At 43.7% G+C, this 25173-nt stretch overlaps 2 long non-coding RNA genes across 45 annotated transcripts in view; one reads left to right on the forward strand and one right to left on the reverse strand.

Moving 5' to 3' along the window:
• Window positions 1-4377: 4377 nt before the first annotated feature.
• Window positions 4378-17591, reverse strand: Gm13652. Of its 6 annotated transcripts, none has more exons than XR_374685.4 (3): window positions 16880-17591; window positions 13078-13329; window positions 4378-7332 (listed from the first exon to the last, which is right to left on the reverse strand). It is a non-coding gene; the product is annotated as a predicted gene 13652 (long non-coding RNA). The 6 variants fall into 6 exon arrangements; XR_866469.2 differs by lacking the exon at window positions 16880-17591 and adding an exon at window positions 16744-16868; XR_866470.3 differs by lacking the exon at window positions 16880-17591 and adding an exon at window positions 16557-16687.
• The window catches only part of 2600014E21Rik, a 184753-nt gene continuing 176850 nt past the window's right edge, over window positions 17271-25173 (forward strand). For 15 of the 39 annotated variants that reach the window (XR_001783341.2, XR_001783338.2, XR_001783353.2 and 12 more), the window contains exons 1-2: window positions 17271-18668; window positions 18906-18989. This is a non-coding gene — a long non-coding RNA (RIKEN cDNA 2600014E21 gene). The remainder of the gene's footprint in view (window positions 18669-18905; window positions 18990-25173) is intronic. The other 24 variants (XR_001783363.2, XR_001783349.2, XR_001783351.2 and 21 more) reach the window with 5 other exon arrangements.

The following is a 25173-nucleotide window of genomic DNA, read 5'->3' on the forward strand; positions in this document are numbered from 1 at the left end:
CATTCATGTGCTGAATATCACCAAGCCAAACTGAAATACTGGCCTTTTCATCTCCCAAGTATATTTACTAGAAAGGAAAGGAAAGCTGTAGCAGTTTTAAAATATAAATTTAATGCTTTGAAAATAGTTTGCTTGTTCAGAAGTGCTATTTTCTAGTTAGTCACACCCAAGCAGAGAGCTACTTTTAATATTCTCAACTCAGTATCTTGCACAAATATGTGGTATTGTATGGAAGTGTGACAAGTCAACCAATGTTCCGATCATTTACACACACACACACACACACACACACACACACACACACACACACACACACACAACACACTACATAAACCCCAAAGTAAGAAGTATAATTCTGCCAGGCAGTGGTGGTGCACGCCTTTAATCCCCGAACTTGGGAGGCAGAGGCAGGTGGATTTCTGAGTTCGAGGCCAGCCTGGTCTACAAAGTGAGTTCCAGGACAGCCAGGGAAACCCTGTCTCAATATATATATATATATATATATATATATATATTTCTTTCTAAAAATTATTTCATTTTTAAGTGTGTGTGTGTGTGTGTGTGTGTGTGTGTGTGTGTGTGTGTGTGTGCACGCAGGTACTTACAGAGGTCAAAAGAGGGCATCAAATCTGCTGGGGTTACAGATGGTGCAATCTGTCCCATGAAGGTGCTAGGAACCCAACTAGAGTCCCGTGCAAGATCCTAACTAATAAGACACCTCTAGAGCTCTAGGGAGTAGAATTCTTAAAAGAGGGACTACATTGGCATTTTCTTTGGTTTACAAGATTGTGGAGAGCCGTGCCACGAGCAATCACCATTATAAGATGGCGCTGGCTTCTGCTGTGCCTAACTAGTAAACAAGCCTTGTGCACAAGTGCGAGAGTGAACTCACGCCTAGTCACTGCCCATCTTGGGGTGTAGTAATGAGGTGATGGGCGAGCAACAAATCAGGAGCTGACATGCCACATCAGGTGCTGAAACGCCACGCTGAGGGCTATATAAGCAGCACCATTTTCCGGGGTCTGGGTCTTCCCTCCTTAAGAAGCAATAAAGCTTGCTGCAGAAGAATCCGGTTGTCCGAGTATGTTCTTGCCGGCGAGAACGATAGCTCGGGACACAAGATAAGAAAAAGCTGTGAGTTTTTCTCTCTTTCACATGATGAAGAACAGATACTCAGGCATATTTTGTTAGTAAGGGCCTGCTGGAGAATGGGTTTAAAATCCCAAACACATTATGGGTTGTGCTATTGTTCTTTGAAATAAAGAGTTACAACAGAAAGAAAACTGAATGCTAAGGAGATGTGTGCAGTGCTCATGACCTGGCAAGGCACTAAGCACTTACCTTGTTTACTACAGCAGTCCCGTGGGAATGGGGACCTAGTAGCCACAGTGTACAGATGAAGATCTCAGGGCCAAATAAATACCTTTCAAGCTATTCAGAAATGGCTACACTTTCTTTAATTTACAAGAAACAGACATGTTGGGGATGCGTTGGTTATTTATAGTCAGACATATAGACCATCTCTCTCCCTTCCTTTCACTCGTGGTCTGTGTGTCACTTTTCATGACTGTGACAGAATGCCCCTGGGAGAGCAACTAATAGGAAAGGGGTTTACTTCGGCTTATGGTTGCATTGGTCCAGTCCACGGTCACCTGCTTCTGTGTTTACAAGTGTGCACAGTGAGGCAGAGCATCAGTGAACAGGGCAGAAGCAAAGCACCTACCTCGCAGTGGGGAGAGAGGTGGGGGGTTGGGGCTACTTCACACAAAGTGTACTCATGATAACCAAGCCTCCCCAGAGACCTACTTCCTCCAAAAGACTCATATTCTCTTCCCCATAATCTCTGAATAATGCTACCAAAGTGTGTCTCTATCAACAGATCAACCCATTGATTAAGCCATACCCCTCACAATCCAGCTACAGTCCTACTTCTGAACAATGCACTGGGGATCAAGCCTTGAACACATGAATTTTTGTGCATATGTGGAGGATGAGGCCATTGGAAATATGTGTCATTGTTATTTGTCACTGGAATGATTCAGTCAGTGACTCTCAGCAGTCACTGGTCTTGCAAAACATTTGACAACACCTTCTTGATAGCATATCGTCTAAGAAGCTTATCTTCAGAAGTTTCCCAAGAAAGAATAAATAGTATCGGGGAACAGAAAGCCCATGGTAAGGGCAAGTCACATTCCAAATAACACCGACCAACTCCCTGGGGACTGAAGCACCCCATCCTTAGGTATTATAGATAAATTACAAATCTCTACCTCTCTGGACAAAATAGTGTCCCAGTGCTGTTCACCCAAGGTCACACAGGGACCTTCCTTCATTTGCTCAGGCCACAGTGTATTCCCAGGGTAGGTGTGTTTTGAAAATTATTTCCTTAGTATGCTAATGAATATGACTTTAAGAAAAAAACTTGGGAGACAGCAATGAATCCCTATGATTTGAAAAACTGTTTATGAAATGAAAATACAGTAGTTAGCTTGGAATATTCAAGGTGACCTCACACTGCTTTGAGAAGCACTGCAGGCTCTGTGTTCCTTGTGATGCTGGACTCTATTCCTGCTTTTCCTGAAATTATTCTTCCCAAATGAGAAGGAAGCATTATGTTTCCTTCCTTCGATGCATTATTTAATGTCTTGAGGTCAGCCATTTTTCCCATCCCCTTCGGAAAGGCACCTCACTGTTACCCCCAGCCTGCACCTGCCTTAGGCATGTGCACCTGGTGTAGGAATAGTTTAATCGATCAATACTGGAACTGTGACTAACTGTGTTAGCATCTCACCCACCATAACTGCTCCATAAAACAGCAAATGATAAGAAGAGCCGAGGGTTTGGGATTTTTCTTCCATGGTTGTGAAACCTGGAAGTAATCCAGCTGTCCGGTCAAAGACAAACTTCACCTGTACTGGTTTAGATCCATCATGCGTGCAAAATGGAAAGATAAGGTTACACCCAGTGAGGTGCTGAAACATGGGAACTTGAACAGACCCAAGGGCCATGTTAATTAAAGCAGTGCTCTGCCAAGAATGGGTTATCAACCAAAGGGACTGCCAACTCCCAAAATGTGCACAGTTTAAGATCAAACTCAGCAAACCCCTGTGTATGACGGAAAGGTACTTGGAGGACCTGCTTGAAGCTCAGTCTGAACTTTGCTGGCTTCCATTCAAATAGTTACAAATACAGTTCAAATACAGTGGGCTTTGATCACAGAGCTGAGGGTCTTAAGTTTTCAGACCAAATTTGGACTCAGCTACCTTTAATTTTGACAAAAGGGTAGATTAGAAGAGAGCAGAGACTCCAATCCATGTCAAGTAGATATCACTGAGGGGCCATCAATGTCCAACAAACAACTGTCTTCAAGCTACAGCTCAGAACAGAGGCACCAAAATCTGCCTCAACTGGTATCTCTCAAGATAGTTTTCAATTCTTATTTGCCCTTTGCTAATCTCATGGACATCGGTAGCGATATATGGAATACTGTTTATTTCTCTAATCTATTTACATTTTCCAGGTCATGCTATGTGCTATGACAACAAGAGAATTTTGATATGGCATAGATTCTGGACAAACATAATAAGGATATGTTTTTCTCTGGTAAAGCAGAGTTCAGACCAAGCTAGGAGGGCAAGCTGGTCTCACCATCATATGGGATGATGTCTTGATGATTATATAGTGAGCCAGTTCTATTTCTCGTGTACCTTGTTCTTACAAGGTTCCATTCCTGAGGTATGTGACTGTCAGAGAAGAGAAGCCAGTGTGTTAGGTATATGCTGATGGAGTGCAGGTGGCCTGGTGAGCCATTAGTCCTGCTGAGTGATGCACTACATTATATAGTCTTGGCCAGATGTTCTACCCAGGAGGAATTAGTGGAACCCTAGTCTATAACCTCTGGGGTCTGTAGATCATAGAGGGGTATATTAAGGAAGGAGATTCTTAGTGCAAAGCTTCTTTAAGGCAAAGGACACTCTCAATAGGACAAAATGGCAGCCTACAGATTGGGAAAGGATCTTCAACCTACATCTGACAGAGGACTAATATACAAAATTTATAAAGAGCTCAATAAGTAGAACACCAACAACCCAAATAACCCAATTTAAAAAATGGGAAACAGAGCTAAACAGAGAATTCTCAGCAGAGGAGTTCCAAATGGCCAAGAAGCACTTAAAGAAATGTTCAAAGCCCTTAGTCACCAGGGAAACGCAAATCAAAACAACTTTGAGATTCCATCTTACACCAATCATAATGACCAAGATCAAAAATTCAAGTGATGATAGCACATACCGGCAAAGATGTGGAGCAACGGGAGCTCTCCTCCATTGCTGGTGGGAGTGCAAACTTGTACAACCACTTTAGAAATCAATTTGGCAGTTACTCAGAAAACTTGGAATAGTTCTACCTCAAAACCCAGCTATACCACTCCTGGGCATATGCCCCCAAAAGATGTTACACCATCCTACAAAGACACTTGCTCAACTATGTTCATACCGGCTTTATTTGTAATAGCCAGAAACTGGAAACAATTAGATGTCCCTCAACCAAAGAATGGATACAGAAATGTGGAATATTTTTCAGTTAGGAAAAACAAATACATCATGAATTTTGCAGGCAAATGGATAGATCTTGAAAATGTCATCCTGGGTGAGGTAACCCAGTTCCAAAATGACATCCATGGTATATACTTACTTATAAGTGGATATTAGCCATAAAATACGGTGTTTCTACGCTACACTCCGCAGACCCAAAGAAGCTAAACAAGAAGGGAGGCATAAGCAAGAATGCTTGAATCTTACTTAGAAGAGGAAATAAAATGGCCATAAGGGCAAATGAAGAGAGGGAACTGGGAGGGAGAGGGAGTGGGGAGGGGAATGGAAGTTCAGGATCAGGTGTGGGGATGGAAACGAGGGATGGCCAGATGGCCACGAGAATGAATGGAAACCTGCAACTGACAGGGGTGGGGATATAAGGGGCATCTCCAGGAAGAGACAGAGACCTGGGATAACAGAGGTGCCCAAGAATCAGTGGGGATGTCCTTAGCTGTGACTGACAGCATTGGGGATATGGGACCTGAAGAGGCCGCCTCTTATAGCCTGGCAGGGCCCCCTATAGAGCGATAGAGACACCATTTTACCCACAAAACGTTCAACCCAAAATTCATCCTGTCTACAAGGGTTGGGAGGTTGGGAGGATGGAGCAGACTGAGGGAATGGCCAACCAATAATGGGCCCAACTTGAGATCCATCCCATGAGCAAGCACCAATCCCTGACACTGTTAATATCTGTTATGCTTGCAGACAAGATTATAACATGGTTTGTCCTCTGAGAGACTCCACCCAGCAGCTGACTCAGGCAGATGCAGACACTCACAGCCAAACAGTGGATGGAGCTTGGGGACTCTTCTGGGAGAAAAAAAAAACAGAGTATTACAGCCTCTAAGAGAATAGGAATGCCACCATTATAGGAAGACCAATAGAGTCAACTAACCTGGACCCTTGGGACTCTCTGAGACTGAACCACAAACCAAAGAGCATACACTGGCTGGACCTAACCACCCCCCTCACATATGTAGCAAATGTGCAGCTTAGTCTTCATGTGGGTCCTGAACATCTGGAGCAGGGAGTTGTTGCCTGTATGTGGGTTATGTTCCTCTAGCTGGGCTGCCTTGTCAGGCTTCAGTGGGAGAGGATGTACCTAGCCTCATAGAGACTTGATGTGCCGGAGTGGGGGGATACCCAGAGGGGTCCCCCCAGAGGAAAAGGGGGAAGGTTAAGGGGAAGGGTTGTGGGAGGAGGTGACCAGGAGGGAAAAAGTAAATAATAATGATAATAATAATAATAAATACAAAAATAAGAAAATAAAGGACATTTTTTGGTACGTGAGCCCCTTTCTGTACTAATTCTCAGTGCAGAGTGTAAGAGTTACACTAGCTATACTCTTAAAGAAACTTTAACTCGTGATAGGATTCCACACCAATAGACCAACTGAAGCCTAATAACCTGTCCAACCTTCCGAATACCACTGCTTAGCCTGCCCTACCTCAGATGTGCTTGGTGGATTTACAGTGATCTATAGTTAGTTACAACCATTCCATACACAGATTATTTTATCTAAGGCATAATTTACCTGGTACTGTATAGGAAGTCAAAAACTCTTTTCTCCATAAAAAAGAAAACCACTTAAGTCAAATCACAAGTCTAGGTGTAACCATCAAAGGTCGGAGCTGCTGAATAATTGCATCAAAGCTTCAACTATTTTCTGTGCTGTCTTCATACTTACCCATCTCTACTCTCCTTTATGAACATGGGTTCTAAAATAAAATGTGTACCTGTGTGTGTGTGCATGTGTGAGTGAAGTACAGAGATCAGCTCAAACGTCCTTCCTAAGCAGCCGCCATCTTGTTTTCTATGACAAGGTCTCTCCTTGAGCTTGAGCTCACAGAACTGACTGGCTCTGGAGCCCTGGGCATGCCTTTGACTCCAACTCCTCAGGACCAGCACGCCAAGTATGCACTGTCACTCCAGACTCCCTGTAACATGGGCTCTGGGGTCTTAATTCAGGTCCTCAGGCTTAGGCTGCCAACATTTTCCTGGTTGAGCCATCTCCCCAGGAAAACAACACCCTTCGGCAGTCCAAATGACCCATGCTCTGTCATATCCACACAGGTGAGTGTCCTGCAGAGACACCATGTGAGGTCATGAACTGTCTGTGTCTTTGGTGGCACATCTGCATTTCCACATTAGATTGCTGGGTGGCTCGCGGTGTGCTAGACACTTATATTCAATAAGCTTCTGATGGCTGGGCTTTGTTTCGCCAACTGTCATCACTAGATACATCATTAACATTGTCACTTAAAGTAGCCTTTAAAGCACAAGATGACAGACAGTCTCTGAGGTTTACATGCTACTTAATAGCAAGTGGCAGTCCCTCTATGGCCATTTATTAAGATGTAGGATCAGTGTTCTTCCCTCTGGCTTCCACTCTGTGTCTCAGTTCCACTCTTATGTTGACTGTGATGTGTCCTCTATAGGCACATGTGTGTGAACCCTTGGTCCCCTGTTTTGGGAGGTTGTGGAGCCTTTGTAGTAGGAAGCATGGCTGGCACTGGAGGGTCACTGGTGATAGTCATTGAGAGTGACAGGCCAGATTTCCTTGTTCTTGTTTGTTTGCTTGTGGTCCACATCATGTGGGAAGCTTCAGCCACAGTGGTCTGACTCACTCCAGCTACCAGGCTTCCCTGATGTGGTGGACTCTCTGAGCCGTTATCCAACTAAGTCCTTTCTTCCTTAAGTTGCTTCTCTTAGGTGTTTAGTCAGGCCTTGAAAAGACCTGGAAGAAATTTAAGCGCTCATTATTACTAAGTTATTGGAAGAAGTCAATCTGAAAAGACAGCATACTGGATGATTGCAACCAGGTGACATTCCGGAAAGCACAGGATTGTGGCAGAGAGTAAGAAGAGCGGTGGACATTAGAAGTCAGGGCACAGAAATGGGTAAACAAAACGGTACAGAGAATTTTTAAAAGGGTAGTGAAACCATTGTATATGGTATATGGTATGTATATCACAATGGTAGATCATAAACACACTGGTAGATCATAAACACATATTTGTGCAAATGTAAAGAATGTTAATATGAACAGTGAATCTTGGATATAAATGATTAACTCTTCGTGGTGGTAGTGGTGGTCGTGATGATGGTGATGATGGTATAGGCCCATCAATTATAACTAACATGCTATTTAAATGAGTGTTGTTAACAGTGGAAGATACTGTTTGTGTAGGGAAGGCTTTGAACATTTTGCTCAATAGTGCCCTACAAATAATTTTTTTAAAAAAATCCACAAATGCACAGATAATATGGGAGCAAACCAAAGTGTTACCAAGATAAACCTGCTGAAATGGAAAAAGTCGTGTCGACACCATGAAAACAAAATGCTTACATCAAGGAGGGAACAGCTATGGGGCCTTGCACTTGTTTGCCCAGCAAACCAAGTCCTGCACTCTCCTCCAAGGACTAGAGCAAGAGCAGATATGGTGGCTTGCAGGGTATACAATCATAACCGTAGGTTCCAGGTGGCTGAAGCGGGATCCCTAGAATCATACATGGCTCAGGAGGAGGAAGGTTGTTCTAGAAGGTGTGCCAAGAAGTCTTCAGGGGATTGAGTCTGAGGGAAGCAAACTGCATAGCCAGACAGCATTTTAACTTAATTTAGAAGAGATAATACAAGAAGTTAAAATGAAGCAGGTCTCGGTGCACAAATACTGTCAGGTCTGCCCCAGTGAGTACCAGCCAACCTTGGCAACCAAAACTAGGAGGCACAGAGGGAGGGTTAGATATAGTCCTCTGCCTGGAGCCTTTCTGTTCTAGAACATGCGGAGCCCGTGCCCTTTCTCCAACCAGGTCCCCATTTCTTGGCAATGCTCTTTTTATCCAGCCAAGCTTACCCTTCCCTTATGAAGAACCCTCACAGCTCTTGGTGTTCTCTTGGAGGTTTCCTCCTTTGATGTCCTCAAGTGCTCAGGTACACACTGCACTCTTTAGCTCTTTATGGTCTATCTCGAATCATTTGATCCTTGGTAACCCAGACAGAATGTCCTGTCTTTGCTGACAAGCCTTTGTATTACACCTGCCTGCTCCTCACCCACCTAGGCAAGAGATGAAACCATCACAGAAAAGGGACCCATTACTTTAGATCCTGATTATACTATACCCTGACCCTCAGCAATTTTAGCATGATACTTAATGAGTCACACTCTGTAAATCAGGCTACCTGAGGACAGATAGGTCAAGGGGAGACGCAATAGGAAGAACTCAACGTTAGAGTTCCTATCTAGATAAAATGTAGTTGAGTGATTCCCAAAAGTGGCGGAACTCAGAAAGCTTTTGAAGACACTGGGGCATTTGTCAAGCAGACAGCAAACAAAAAAGGCCAACTGCATAGAACCCCAGGCAAACACAAAAAAATATTCAATGTGAGCTGTAGTGAAATCTGTGCCCCTGAACAAGTGACCGGTACCTCCCTATCAGTACTGACATAAAAAATACTGGGTACCATAAATAACAGCATCTGTGGTTTGGGAACTTGTTCTGGTTTCTTTCTTTTCTGTCTCATTCTTTCTGCTACTCAAAATATTATGAACAGGTTCCTTAGCAATTACTTCCTTCCGGAGTTATCCCAAGGGTCTTTTCTTTGGCTCTCCAGAACCATTGAATGAGCCAATGTAAAACTGACCCACTATACCTTAGTTTTGGTGTCAAACCCTCAGCTTATTGCAGTAAACTAACTTTTGAATGAAACCTGGATGGTGTTTCTCTAAGGCTATCTGGAGAGCAAGAGCGAATGACCTAGATCAGACAATTTGATAGCTGTTCCAGGTACTTGTACATAAAAAGTTACATCACGTTCTCTCCAACTCAACTCTGCACCAGATATTACAAGTGTGTTTCATGCATCAGTCACAGCTTGTTGGGGGGGAGGGGGGAAGGGGAGGTGCCAACCACACAGCTCCAGTTACAGGGGTGTCAGCACTTCTATTTTAGGTCCTTGTGTTCAAGAGTTTATAGCTTAGCCGTAAAAACTAATCACTGGATGAATCTTGGCATCTTGGATGACTTTTAAGTCACTTCCCAGAAGAATTAAAAGAAAAAAAATTCTAGCCAGGCATGGTGGTGCACACCTTTAATCCCAGCACTCGGGAGGCAGAGGCAGGCAGATTTCTGAGTTCGAGGCCAGCCTGGTCTACAAAGTGAGTTCCAGGACAGCCAGGGCTATGGAGAGAAACCCTGTCTTGAAAAACCAAATATATATATATATATATATATATATATATATATATATTTTTTTTTTTTTTTTCTGTGTAGTGTTGGCTGCCATTTGTATGTTCTCCAGAATGGATTAGCAAGGATTTCCCCCATATCTCATGGAAATCGAGTGTTTCTGGGCCTTTGGGTTAGTTTTCATCTTGACTTGAAGTGAAAGGTCTTTCATGATACAGGGAAACCTTTTTCTTGAGGTAGTGATGGGTGAGGAATAACAGCAAGTTTTCCAACCAGGGTGTGCTTCCAACTGTAAAGAATAAGCAGGCGTTGCATCAAAATGCTCTTTCCCTCGGCCAACCTCCAAAACCTTAGAACATGAGAAAGCCTGAGAACAAAGTGCTAGCCTTGCTTCCTTCTGTGTATCTCCTGCACCAGATATTTTTCTGTGTCCCTGAGAACTGGGGACATTATACTATTGATACTTACACTCGTACTTTAAAGACGTGTTAATTATAACCTTTATTTCATGAATGAGGAAACCGGGCTCAGACTAGTAAAACAACTTGATGTGGATTGTAAAAGGAAGCTGGGTCCGAAACCACGCTCGGGGCAGAGGTTAGGTCAGGGTGTTCCACTTAGTCTGCACAGAGCAGGGTTTCCATTGAGGTAACTCCTGTTCAATAGAACAAACTATACTCAGCAGGACTTCAGCAGGGCTTCACCTTGCCAGCATTGTATTTGGGTGGCTAATGCTAGGCTTCCATAAATCTGGGCTTATGTGCTGTGCCTCATCTACTTTTTCCACTGTCCTTGTCAGTATACCTAGCCGTTTTTAACTAGAAATGCTATGCTATTGAGTTAAGTGATCATGGTGACGAGTGGGTAGCTTTAACTCTAAGATAAACATATCTTGCTCTCCAAGAAGAATCTCACACAGGCCTCGCTCAGTCGATTGCCCCAAGCTCAGTTGATTTACACCAAATGGAGGCTTGTATTCACATAAGTTGAATGTGTCTTTAAATAACTGTTAATTGGGTTTCTTTGTTTTTGTTTTTGCTTGGTTTTCAAGACAAGGCTTCTCTGTGTAGCCCAGGCTGTCCTGGAACTCACTTTGTAGACCAGGCTGGCCTCCGAATCAGAAATCTACCTACCTCTGCCTCCCGAGTGCTGGGATTAAAAGTGTGCACCACCACGCCCAGCAACTGTTAATTTTTAAAGTCCACTTTTGAGCACACCTACCCAGTCACAAAATAGTAGTAAAAGCCCAGTTTCCTGGGTATCCAATTTTTCTTTCTTAGAGTTAATAACTTTAATTCCAGACAGAAAAAATTCTCAAAGAACACTTTTGCTATATCTCATCTTTATAGATGAAATTTGTATATGATGAATTCATTGATTTATAAATATATAGATCACTTTTATAGAGATTTATAAATGTACAGCAGAGTTTATTTTATTATAAGCTCAACATACAAAGATTTAATCAGTTTATGATTGTGGCATAAAACATATTGCACCATTGACACTATGATATCAATCATGACTATAAATTATATTGTTTTCATCATGTGAACATTATTTTCTAAGATTTAATAAGATGCTTGAGATTTTGAGATGAATTTTTAAAAGTCTAAATTCACAGTAATACCAAATACATAGACATATTTTCATAACTGTTCTTGTCCCAAGGGTCAGCAATACAGCTTATAATTATCGTAAAATTTCATTCCTAATTCCTTTCAATTTATCAGAAGGAAAATATGGATGGCTGTTATCCAATTAAAATACTCCTGATGCTTTTAAGGTAGATGTTGTGTGGGTTTTGGAGTTTCCCTATGGATAATTTAAGAAAAACAAAGGGCTTCGAAGTGGTTTTAAGTGCTCTGTGCCTGCAGAGATCCTCAGAGGCCGCTTTCCAGCTGTCATGTTTACAAGTGTCCTGTGACGTCATGAAGGGGCAGCTAGGACGTTATACAAGGTTTGGGAGACTTTAGGCAGGAGGTGCATTTGATAACTATAGGATCCGTTCTAAGCTTCATCCTTGGCTTACAGTCACCAAGATCAATTTGGGATAAACGCATAAATCTGGAGTTCACCCTCTAGGTTAGACATAGTCTAACACCCTCCCCTTGGGAGACATTAAGAGGTGTGTCTTCTGGAAGCATGTTCTCAAAAGGTGCTCGTAGAGGCGTTTTCTCTGGGTGACTCACGTTAAATGACTAGAGAGCGGCCTGGCAGGTGCCCACACCTCTAGGAGAGCGACTATTGCTGAGCTTACACTTCCTTCCAGAGAAATTAAATGGGTCAGCGTGATTTGTGTCAGTGAAAAGAAAGTGCAGAGCCATCAAAACAGCACCCCAATTCATTGTGAAAGAATTAGCAACAAAATTTAGGCTAACACTCCTTTTGACACCCTCAACCTCTATCTAGTTCCTTTACTTGATCATAATTTTAAGCCAGAACTGGGTTACAATCCAGTGGGGTTTAAAATTTATCATTATTATTATTATTACTGTTATTATTAATTATTTCCCACTCATTTATCAGAATGTCTTCTGTCTCTTGTCACTAATCAAACCCTGGGTAAGCAACCTCTCTATCACTGAGCTATGTCCTCATAGCAATTGATCAGAAATCCTTTTTTTTTTTTTTTTGGTACACATATATCCAGTTCTTTGAAAAGCAAAACTCCCAAGTTCATGAGACTGCAAACTCTTACTTATTAATTTTATGAAGGCACTCTTCAAGATTTCACAGTCAAGACTCCTATAAGGAGTTCAAGGTTGCAAAGAATTGGTGTTTGTCCAGAGAGCACAAACCAAGTCTTTGCAGTCAGAACTAAAGAATTAGTGAGTGGAGAGAGTGAAGGCAAGCACCTACATGGATACTTCGAAATAACGCTCACTTGAATGAGTGCTACAGTTTACAGAGAGCTTCGTGTGGCCCTGTGCCAATACATTTATATACTAACACGCTGGTGTGTGTGTGTGTGTGTGTGTGTGTGTGTGTGTAAAACATATATGTCATTTTCTTTTAAAGCTGGCCTTTTTTTTTTTTACTAAAGATATTTAATGGTAGGTTCCACAGCATTAAAGACAATAAAGTAATGGGCTCTCTTCAATTAAAAATCATACTTTTTTAAAAAGGACATTTGTAGGGGGTTGACAACTTAAGTGGTTTTACCAACCTTGGCATATTTGGCACCAGTTGTTGCTTTATGCTCTGGCTGGAGACACTAAACGCCTGAACACCAGTTCCTCCGGTTCTCAAAGCCACGAGTTTTGATATATGTTCCCTCGTTATGAAAGCTTACCTCCTTATGGCTTCACCCAGGTGAGTGTGTGGCTCCAGGCTTTTCTTCTAGGTTCTTGGACCCAGAGGAATGAAGCTTGGACCAGGGATCCTCAGGTGCTGACTTGCAAGAGAGAGTCTCACAGCCTCAGGGACCACAGTGTTCGGGGAGCTTGGAGGCTTCAGCCAGGAGATAGAGTAGCTGAGTCTTTCATAGGAGGAACAGAGCTTCAACTGTTAAGGGGGCCAGCCAAGCAGGTGACAAACTGCAGTACTGCGAAGACAGGAAAGCCCTCCAAATGTTAAATCGTAAGGATACAAAATGACCTACATTCAAGAAAACAGGGAGCCAGTAATTCAGCATCATGTTTGTCCCAGTTTAATGAGGCATGCTGGGTGGGTATTAACTGGTCCTAACCAACCCTACTCTAAGTAGATGGCAGCCTTTTCTACTGGAAACCCCGTCAACTAAGTTTATATCAGATTGAAGTTACTATGTAAAGACTCTCTGGGTAATTTTTTACCCTTCGCACCAATCTGGTTTAAAATTACAGTTCCTCGGAGTGTTTAAGGAACTCTGTGAGACTGTTTAAAAGTCTCTGAGCACTAAAACTCAAAGAAGGCAGAAACTCAGATGGAGCAGCCTGGGGAAATGAGTGGATAGGTTATGTAAGATTTAAAAACAGTGGAAGCCCAACAGCCAAATGCATGAGACTCTCAAATCATTTTTCCCAATTTAAAATGCAAAGTCTAGGTGGATTTCTGGCCAATTCTCTAAAAACCTTAGAGCTGAGAATGTGACATTTAAGGCTTATATCAATCACTACTAAACTCCGGAGGGTTTATTAAATTAACACACTGAGGATGAAGGTGGTGAATGAAGGGCAGAAAATCTTATTGCAAGGCCTCTACACCCCCAGTATGTGGAAGAATTCCTGACAGAGGTACAAGCAGGAAGGAAATAGATGAGTGAAAGTTAATCTGACTTCAGAAAACATACACACACACACATACACACACAAATACATGCATACACACACATACATATATACACACACATGTACATACACACATACACATAAATACACACATCACATACACACACACACACACACACACACACACACACACGGTGTCCTTCAGTGTTTACACTTTCAAAAGTGAAAATCTATAAAAGTGGTGTGATTGGAAAATTCCTGGGTAACCAAAAATCCTAGCCTGACATTCCCTCCTTTTATCAAGTTAAGCCTCCTCCGGCAGGGTCAGAGTAAGCTGTTTCCCCGCTTACAAAGTAAGTCAACTGATATCCGTAAGTGTCACTACAGACCTCCAGTTTCCTGAGACCAGCACCGGGATGAATTATGAATGGAATTAGCTCTCTTGACTTGGAATTTCCTCACTTTTACTGGTCTTTAAACTAGACTTTTATACATTCATACATAATCGATGGAACTAACACACGAAATGGCCCTTTTCATAAAACACTCTGCTTCAGAGTGATTTTGCAGTTAGGGAAACTTAAATACGAATTTCTAAGGTGGAAAATATAGTTTTCCCTTACGGGTTTAAAGCCGATCTGGGAAAGTGATGAGCTGACCACGAGACTCCTGTCAGAAACGGAAGCTGAGTTAGTATTTTGAAATACAATTTGCAGTGCTTGCTTGCTTCCATAAACCAATCTGCTCCTCATATTCTTAACCTTAGTCACCTTAAAAATACATAAATTTGGTGTTTGGTTATTGAGTTTTGAACTTGCAGGGTAAAGTAATTTAGAGACTCATAAATACAGAACACAGGAAAATCCCTCTGTGCAAAGGTACCTTTAAATGATCATGCAGAGACTGACTGATAGACCTCATGATTCAACTCCAGCTATTTGCTATTTTATACCTTAATATATATTCTTCAGTATAAAACGCACACTGTCTTAACATTTCCCTTCAACTTGTCATGTCCAAATTGATTTCAATAGCAGCCTGTGTGCATAAAAAGCGAGACCCAGGATTAATGCCAGATTCTAGAAAGAGAAATGAACTTGGCTTGGTTTTTTACTCTAACGCACATGCTCAAATCCAGTTCGTGGCTATCAAAAGAAGACAAACACACAACAGTTACCAGCTTTTTCAATGTGCAAAAGATGGAATAGAATATGAAACTCAATATTTTTTTAACTGATAGCAGATATAGCTAAACATTTGGGGCACTTAGGAGAAAGACCGTAATTAAAATATTCATGCCAATTTTAAAAGTTTTCTGGAAAAAAGTAATTTTTCACATTTTATTGGTCACTGGCTTCAATAGTAAAATATTTTAACAAACTCTTTACTTTTTCAAGTTCTACAAACATAAAAGGGCAAAGAATGTTCTTTTAGTTTCCTCGAAATGCATTAAAAAGTTACTACCATTTTAACAGAGCAAAATTACCTATATAATTTATATATCAGATTACTACAGTTTTAGAGAGTGGAAAAATAAACCCTGAAGTTTTTTTGGGGGGAGAGGCAGGTGGGATATAGCATAGGGAAGCCATTTTTACAGAATATACTTATACTCTTTTAGAACATATGCATCAAGTTTCCTTATGAAAATGTTTGACCTCAAATTTTAATATAAATTGCAATCTGATATAGAGTTACAAGCTTGGAAGCCCTTTCTAAATATCTTGAATGGGGTTGTAGCTATCTTCTTCAATTAATAATAATAATAATAATAATAATAATTAATAATAATAATAAAAAGACTGACTACCACGATCCCATGTGTAGCTGGAGAAAGGTGAAATAGTTGTGATGTTTTAACATTTATGAATATACTTTTAAAATTGAAGAACAGATTTTTTTAATCTAAAATGCGAACACAGAACAGAATAGTGCAAGTAGAAGTTCCGTGAACTTCATAAGTGCAAGAAAACAAGTTTACGAGTTTTAAATGAAAATCTCTCATTCTGACCCATTAGGGGGAAGTATTTATAGGCAGTAAAAGGTAGTAATGACCCACCACATCCACAGTTGCTGTCTGCAGTGCCACCTGCTCCATCCCCACAGACAGACACATGGCCCCAAAGAGGAACTGTATCAGTTATATATCCATTCCTTTAAGTTCTGTTTGTATTAACCCTCAACGCCTTTATAGCAACAGTCAAATCACATTAAATTGATGTGTTTACTTTTTTAAGCCCTCTGTTCCAACCTACTTAAAATTCAACACTGTATTTTGCAGATGATGAGAAACATTGCCATTTAAAAATAGTCAAACACCCTTCTCAAAAACCAAGAAGTATGTACAGGTAGGGGCCATCGCACCCTCTGCAAGCAGCATGGGGCGTGTTAATCAGTGAGTTCTGCCCCTCGCCGGCTTGGGGATTCTCTTTGCCTTTGTGCACCCACCTCAAGGCGTCCTGCTACCTGGAAAACTGCAACTACAAGCTGTCTTTAGGCTAGTAGCTGTGGCGGAAGCCTCTTCGGGGACCCCCTAGGACCCGGTGTGAGCCTGTGAACTCACCACTCCAGGCTTTAATTGGATTTGACTAAAAGCACATAGTTTCTGGCAAAATGGCCAATTCTTAAATGGAGCCTCAGACCTTGGCCATCCCTAAGGAGAAATAATGCCCCGAAACACGTCACTGCCCACTCATTTCCCATTTCACTAACTTCCAATTAACACACGCTCTCTTCAGAGTCAGCATTACCATCATTTGGGGATTGCAGAAACAGAGGTGACATGTTGACTTTCTGTGGCTAAAAAGCACTTATGGGCACCATGACCAACACCTTTCTCCTTGGAAGAACATAACTTTCAAAACTTGCATCCCTCTCTTTACAAACCTGCTGTGTGGCGCGGAGGGGGAGGGGAGACGTGGGTGGAGGCCACCTCTCTTCTGCAAAGCCATCGAGGCCAGCAAAGGCCAGGGCTTTTCGTTCCAGCCTTTTCCTGCCCATCAGTGTCCACTTGGAGTAGCGTGGAGAGGAAGGTTTACTCTTTTCCCGGCGGAGCCTCAGCGATGGGCTCAGAGGAGACTCTCTCCAGGGGCCCGGCCGGTCCATACCTGTCCCGGGTGGAATGGGAACCCCGTGCAGCTGCTGCCTTCCTGAGCCCGTGCGCCCGGGCAGCGACCCAGAGCCAGACGATTGGCCCAACAAGACGAGACGACAGGGAGGCGGGAGCCGGTACCCCAGGGCGTTGGGTCACTCTGATCTCCCGGGGCAGGGCTAAGCAAGGGAGAGGTCGTTCTGGAGCTGATGCACTTGTCCCCAGCGGGAACGGACTTGACCCCCGTTAGCCTTTGGAGCGCCTCGGAGGCCTAAGACGAGCTGGACATCGGCCTCGTGTCATCTTCGGCCTTACTTTGGGGGGACGGTCACTCCAGGAGCGCTGGCCTGCCCCCTCCCCCAATGCTCCCCCCACCCCCAGGCTTAGCATCACAGTGGACAACGTCTCCCACATCCAGGCTCTTGATCCGAAAGAGGGGAACTGAGGGCTGCCCGCGGCAAAGCTCGACCTACACTTCATTTTCTTCCGATTTGGAGAAAATGTCACAGGAGTGGGTGGGGGAGACCCTCGCACTGTAAATATGATTTGGAGGGGGCGAGGCTCGGAGTGCGAGGGCCCCGGGCGGCGTGGGCACCCTGCTGGAGATTCCCGGTCTCACAGCGCGCCCTAGTGGACACCCTGGCCCGCGCCGCTGCCCCCGGACGCCGGCTGGGTTTCCCCGCGCGCCTTACAATCTGCAATATATTATTTCTTGCAAAGTATTGACAATGTGCGAGGTTCTGGTAACCCCGGAGCTCTTGTCTGTAATCAGCACATTTATTCACATTTGGGGCGGGGGGATCCGAATTAAATCCCCGTGACCCTGATTAGGTTACAGTGTCATTTTCCCCCTGGATCCTCTTTTAAACCCACTCTACACTGCTGCTCTGTCTATTACATGCTAATTTAATTTTACTGTGGACGATATTTTCAGCATTTGCTGAGGACAGTAAATTTTGTAGTTTATGTTATTTCACTTTTTATGACTTTTTAACACTTAATAAAATTTTATTAGAGCACTTTTGTGTTTACAAGGCCACAAAACTCTTGGCAGGTTGTCAGAAGTCCTTTTTATTATGATCCTACTGATATACTGCGAGTAATGAAATAATCATGTCCAGAAATGTATCAAAGGCCAGAGGGATTATCCCACTTAATAGCTCCACAGATGCGCCCAGAAGAATGTGGACTGCGGCGGACAGGCTGGGAGGCAGCAGAGGAAGAAGGCAGTTCCCCCCAGCCCCCAACACACACACTCACACACACTCCTTTCTTTACCACTTCTGTTGCTTTCCTAAAAGGCTACATTCAGGGTCATGTGACTTTCCGCGGTCTCAATAAAAAAAAAAGAATTTATTCTATTGCAAAATGTGCTTTTCTTTTTATACTCCTTGTGTGAGCCTTTAAGGCAGGTCTAGTGGCAGTGGGGCTGGCTCGGCGGATCCCTGTCAGTCACTTTGCTCTCGTACTAAGTGTACTTTTGTGCCATTTAAGCAGCCGATGGTGTCATTGGCGTTGAGAGTGCAGCTTCTACAGCTCACACTGAAGGCTTTGGGGACCCAGGAGGGCGCGAGTTGTTTTAAGGTCTGTACCCTCCTGCAAACAACACTGTTTGCAGTTGCTGTTTGGTTTTATTTTGTTTTTGCAAACCAGAGGAACGGTGGAGACCCTGCCTTCTGCCTGACCAGAGAGCTAGTGTTCTATTTCATTTTTTATTTATTTATTTTTTATCTTTGAGGGGTTAAGACTTGCAATGAGAAGGACTGAGAGCCTACACCTTTTATTTCCTTTTAAAAGCCAATTTTCTATTTCTTTAAACAGATACATGGCCATTTGACATACCCGTGTTAAGTTCAATCTTGCTACAAAAGAAGGCCATTTGTACTTCCTGACCCTGAAAGCAAGGTGGGTGGCTTTGTTTTTTAATTAAATTTTCTGCCTCTAGCTTCATATTTCTCTTTCTCTGTTATTTCCTAAGTAGTGTGCCAGAGTGATAAGAGGGATGGATATTGGACTCGTAAATGGAGTGATGATTTTGAAATGGCTGTTGCTGTGTCCATAACCCCAGAGTTCTTCTAGACTTTGGCTTTGAAGGACTTTGGCAACAGTTTTTAAGAGTGTGTGTGTGTGTGTGTGTGTGTGTGCTTCCAACACATCTAGTTGTGGTTTTCTGTTGTGGCATTATTTGATATGACCCCTGGAAATGTGTGCCTCTCCCTGGACTGCCTCCCTCACTATCGCTGTAACTCTCCCCCCTGGGTGCCAGGAGTCTGCTCATGAGGGCTCTTTGATTTTGGCTGCAAGGGAGCAGTTTTAAGTTTTCTGTGTCATTCGTTAACCATGAACAAAATTTAGTACTTGGTCTGGTAGCCTGTCTTTGATGGTCTAGGCTCTGAAAGGAACACAATAAAGGATTGTGCTTATCCTTAAAAGAAACAATAATGTGCTTAAATTATTTCAGCAACCATTTTGCTCTTTTTATAGATGCTTTCAATTTGCAAATGTGAGCCAGATTTTTCTTTTTCTTCTTTTCTTCTTCTTCTTCTTCTTCTTCTTCTTCTTCTTCTTCTTCTTCTTCTTCTTCTTCTTCTTCTTCTTCCTCCTCCTCCTCCTCCTCCTCCTCCTCCTCCTCCTCTTCCTCCTCCTCCTCCTCTTCTTTCTTTTTACCACCCCTTCCTCGTTCTTCTTCCCTTGCCCCTCCTCCTGCTCCTGCTCCTGCTCCTCCGCCCCCCCTTCTTTTTCTTCTTAAGATTTCCCTAGCAGTGGAAAGGCCCAGGAAGAAAGTGATGTTAGGTTCTGAGGAATTGGTCCTTCTCTGTCCTGGCTATAACTGGTGGTTCATGTTCTTTGCCTCTTATTTTGAGAGATAGAGAAAAGGGCTCAGACTGTGTCTATCCAAAACTCACAGGGCTTTAAGAAAGAGACCTGTGCCCATGTGTGGGAATCAAGGGGACACTCTTCGTTTTTATTCTGTATAACAATTCAGTGTTTCAAAAAGCTTGTGTCCAGAGCAATTGGGACAATTCTTCAAAGATTGTAACAGCTTTCTGGTTAAAATTTGGTTTTTATTGAAGTATGAAGTATATCTCTTTTGTGGTAGATACTTTATAATTGGACTTTTGCAGCTCTGCTTTCAAAGGGGGCGGGGCTGGCTGAAGCATTATAATTGGTGACCAGCATGGTTGGCACTTACTCTGTCCACAGGGGTGTAGCTCTCTGGAGCTGTCAGTACTGAGAAGAAAGAATCTCAATTGCTTCATCCAGAAAACCCACCTTCAGAGAGATGAGTGAGGAGCCAAGCTAGAAGCCCAAAGGCTTCCCTCATCAGGCCAGGAGCTGTCTAAGGGCAGGTGGCACGGTCTCCTGGGCCAACTCCAAAAAAGCCCTCAATTGGCTTCACTCCCATTCTGCTCTGCATTTTTTGTGTGGTGTTGGACATGCCAGCCTCTCTGGGCTTAGTTTCTTTGATCTGTAAAATGGGGCTGATGTGAGTTGGCTTCATCCTGTGAAGGGGTGAAGAGTTCATCCCTCTGGAGTAATTAGAAAGAACCCAAGATGCACCTAAAGGCAAGACCCAGGGTGCCTGGTCTCCCAGAGACTTCTGCCCGAGCCTAGCTCCCAGCACCTGAACAAGCAGGTGGATGAATGCTGGATGCATGTCTGTCAGGGACTGCATCCTAGACTATCCTGGTGGAGGCAGGTGTGGTCACCAAGCAACAACGGAGGCCATATGGGCCTCAGCGTGGACTTGATTCTCCCTAGAATGGGTAGTGATTAGCCAGGGGTCTCTAGAGGAACAGGACTCACAGAATATATCCAGATGAGGCTGCAGTGTTCCTGTGGGTACCAGTAAAACTCTTGCAGACCACAATGAGTCTTCTGTTATTGTATTTCAGCCAACCTCTCCCCTTCTCTCTTTAAATAAGAGTTCCAAAAACTCAGGTGTACAAAAAAAAATAATACCACATACCTCAGAGCTTGCTAGATTACCAGCTTCTGATCAGTATACAGCTTGGGAAATTGTGTGTGTGTGTGTGTGTGTGTGTGTGTGTGTGTGTGTGTGTGTGTGTGTGTGTAGAAGTGCATAGAATCCCCAAAGAGGAAGGAAGCTACATGGCCCCTGAGCTTTTGCAGGGATTGTGCAGCACATTCTGAATAAAGAATCCATCTAGGGATGTATGTTGTTGAGTGGAAGACACAATGACGGAAGCCCACTGCTCTGGCCTGCTGCATCCTGGGCTCTCTGTGGGAAAAGAAGAGCCAGGGTTGTAGGTGCTGTGGTCCACAGTGATCCTCTACCAAGGCCCAGGCTGTCAAAAGTCATCTGTGAATCGTCTGGTGTCAGGGAGGGAGGCAAGAGGGAGGGGATGAAGGGTGTGCCCAAGAGCTTGTCATGTTCACACTCCAGGGGGCCCATGCTCAGTGGATGACTCTGAGCTTGAGGCCAGGGAAGCAGCAGGCTTTGGTAGCCTTTTGGGAAAGGGGACTGCCGTTTGCCACTTTGCTGTCACTCGTGTCTGTGAACATTTAATTCAACCCTTCTAGCTCACCTCAGGGTTTTTTTTTTTTTTTTTTTTTTTGAGAGAGAGAGAGAGAGAGAACCTTTTAACTTTAGGAAATGATTATGTTTAGAGTTGGTTTTTAACCTTTCATTATGAAGTCCCAATGAAAGTCCATTTTAAAACAGTGAGAAACTTAGTGTCTTGGTAAATACAAGGAAACTAGAGAGGCAAGGCCAGTACAAATGTCAGTGTCAGCAAGATAGAGCCCTGGAGATGCATTCAAGTCAAGGTTGGAAACCTTTAGGGAAAAGGGTGTAGATCCTCAGCTCTCATTGCGACGGACATCTTAAATCATTGCAGCGTTCAGGAGCCAGAACCATTTTCTTCCGATTTCTCTTTCTCTCTGCATCTGTGATTTACCAAATTAAGCTTTCTGGCCATACCAGGCGTTGAATGACATCCGAGTCTCTTCGAGAAAGGACTGAGTACTTTCTGATTACTGGACGGAAAGAATGCAAGCTTTTCCCCTTTTATGTGTTTTTCGAACCAACTGCTCTGGTGTAAATAAAATATTTTTAAAATGTATCTGCCCCATTTTAGGCTAAGACCAAATGTTTCCTAAAATATGGAAGTCACGAATTATGGCTAAAAGGATGTTATGGGTAAAAAACGCTGTCTCAGCTCTAGTCGAGGCACATGGCCCCCAGATCAGACCTTATTCCTAAATGTTTCTGCATCAGTAAGGCCAAATAAGTCAAAGTACACCCAACAGAGTAGCCAGCACAGCCCACTCCCAGGACAGGAAGCCTCAGGAATCCTGTTGCTGCCCCAGGAATCTAGTTGCTAGGAGACATTTGTCTTTGTCCAGCAGCAGGAAGATGGCCTTGAGCAACTCTGGTTGGCTTTGGACAAGCTGTGAATCAGGCTGTCCTTGCTAGCCCGTCCTCCCAGCAGGACCAACTAATCCCCGAGGGTCAATGGTGAGTCCTGATCCCTTGGGAAATTTCTGGCACACTCCATGTTTTTTGCTGAATCAGGCAGTCTTCTAAAACTAATAAATATATTTCTACTTTGTACCATGAGAAGATGAAAAGAATAACTTTCCTGTGTTATATCTCATACTTTAGATTGTGTGAAAGAGTATACCTGGGCTGTAGTGGGGGGAGGGGAAGTTAGTTGATGGTAATTAAAAGGGTTTCCTAGAGAGAGAGGGCATCAGAACTAGAAGGACTAAAGAATGATTCTTTCCAGGGGACACTACCCAGAGGGGCTCTTGGAAGGTATTGGGTGGCCATGAATTTAGTTTTTGCTCAGAGAAATATCCCTGGTCTATCACAGTGCCTGGCAAAGAGCTCTGGGCCCAGGAGCTGGACCGTTTAAGGGAGAAAGGTTCTAGATTCTGTGTGATGGGGACCTGGGATGCTAGTAGTATTCCAGGAGACGGTGAAGTGAGGTCGTCTACTGTATTGTACCACAGAGTCTGTATCAGAAAAGGGGACCAAGTGAGATGGATTAGACAACTTCAACACCGGTTATGAACTCGCTCCAAAACCAACCAGGAATGGCTTAAAGGATGGTGGAGCGACTCTGAAACTGTTTAGTCTAGAAGGGATCAAAGTTCTATAACCCTCACACAGAGCCTCTTTCTGATGCTCCGTCTCTCAGATATGTGCAGTTTATTCTATGTCAGCGATGACTCCATCACGCTGCTCAACATACAGATCTCAGATGATCGGTCTTTGGAGAAATGTTATTTCAGACATACAGATAAGGAAATGGAGACCCAAAGAGGTTGATGTCTTACCTGGGCTCAGACATTGCAGATAATGAGCTAAGCCTTGTGCCTTCTGCAGATGTCTGTGTGCCTCATTCCTGGTTGGTCCTGAGAGCAGCACTCTATTGAGGGAGGTGGGAGGAGAGCAGCCCATGGCTGGGGAGCCAGCTATGAGGCAGCGGCAGATGGCTACAAGGTGACCGACCGACCGCAGGGCTGGCTGTGGGGGTCAGAGGGAAAGCTGTTCTCTCTCTTTTCCTTGTGACTGCTCCCTTGTTTATTCTTTGCTTGCTGTACTTCCCTCGACTCAATTTTTGGGGGGGAGATGGGGGGGTATAATAGGCAAGAGCTCTACTACAGCGGGATACCTCTAATTAATGCTCCTTTTATTTTTTGAGATAATGTCTCTCTGGAGGTCCCCCCAGGCTGGCCTTAAACTCACTCCACACTCTGAACTCCAGATCCTCTTAGGCTGTTACTTAACCTCTCGGACTCAGTCTCCTCATCTGTCGAATGGAAACAATGAGACTAATCTAATAGATTTGCCATGCCAATCAAATAACAAATCATATGAGACATGGAATGCACTGCTAGGCTCTTTGTGTGAGTGGGAGCCCCCAGCACCCCCAGTGGCAGAATTCTTCACAGTTCTCTGTCCTAGGCTGTGGCACTGCTCTCTTTAGCTGCTGACTTTCGAGGCTGGAGAGTCTATTCATAACGCTTCCCCTCCAACAATCACCTCTTCCCATCACATCTCTGCCAGCCATATTTCTTTTCTACCAACACCCATGTGTAGGGCTACTCAGCAAATGATACTGAAGATGTTGAGGGAGTGTTTGTTGAATGAATGTATGAAATGATCAGCGCCATATCTACAACTATGGCTTCTTCTTCCATACCTTCCTGGGGAGATTCCTTATTTCAGAAATGTTGGAATGACACAGTTTAGGTGGTACTGTTGTGTTGGACACTACTAACACACCATCCTACCCATTCGGGGAGTCCCCTTGCAAAGCAACCAACTGGACAAGGAGAATCTAGTTGATCAGTGTCTAACAGAAAACATCTAGTTTTGTGGGAAATTCTTCTGATGTGATTCCTCCTCTCCCTGGTCTGGCAAGATTGACTCACTGTCCCAAGCGCTAGGTTTTACCTGGCAGCAGTAAGGGACAGAGCCCATGCTCAGTGTTCCCTTTGTCCCAAGGCTCCGTCAACTCTTCTGGAAGGAGCAGATTTGACAGTGTCCAGGTCCCTTCCACAAAGCCTTGCTGGTTCTGGCAGTTATGCTACCTCAGAGCACGGGTTTGCCGCACGGGTCTGTAACTGCATAATCTCGGTATCAAGCCACCGATGACCACGTGGTACATTGGAAAAGAAGTAAGGGACTCAGGAAGCCTGGGGGCGGGGCTGTGGTTTGGATAGTGGGATGCGTTCCCTGGGACTTTGTCCAAGCGATAGGAAACAGGAAGACTCTTCTTAAAGGTAGCCTTGGGTATGGAAGCACCCGTTAGTCTTCCAGTAATTTGTGGAAGGTATAAACTTTTTTAAATCCATGTCTGAGTTGTAAATATTTCTTTATAACCAGGGTGCTACCTCCAGGTTCAACCAAGAATATGGTACCAATCATAATTGGTTGTCAGGCTCGGATGTGTAGCTTAAGTCACCAAGCAGCATCCATTCCAGGACCACGATGAGACAGTGGCTGCCAGAGAGTCTGTCTTAGGACATCTCTCCCTGGGTTCAGGCTGTGGACCTCCCTGAATGTGCTCAGCTTAAGGATCATGCCATAAGCACCTATCATGCTGGACTTCCA

Source organism: Mus musculus, chromosome 2 (assembly GCF_000001635.26).
Source record: "Mus musculus strain C57BL/6J chromosome 2, GRCm38.p6 C57BL/6J".
In the NCBI taxonomy this organism is placed as follows: Eukaryota; Metazoa; Chordata; class Mammalia; order Rodentia; family Muridae; genus Mus; species Mus musculus.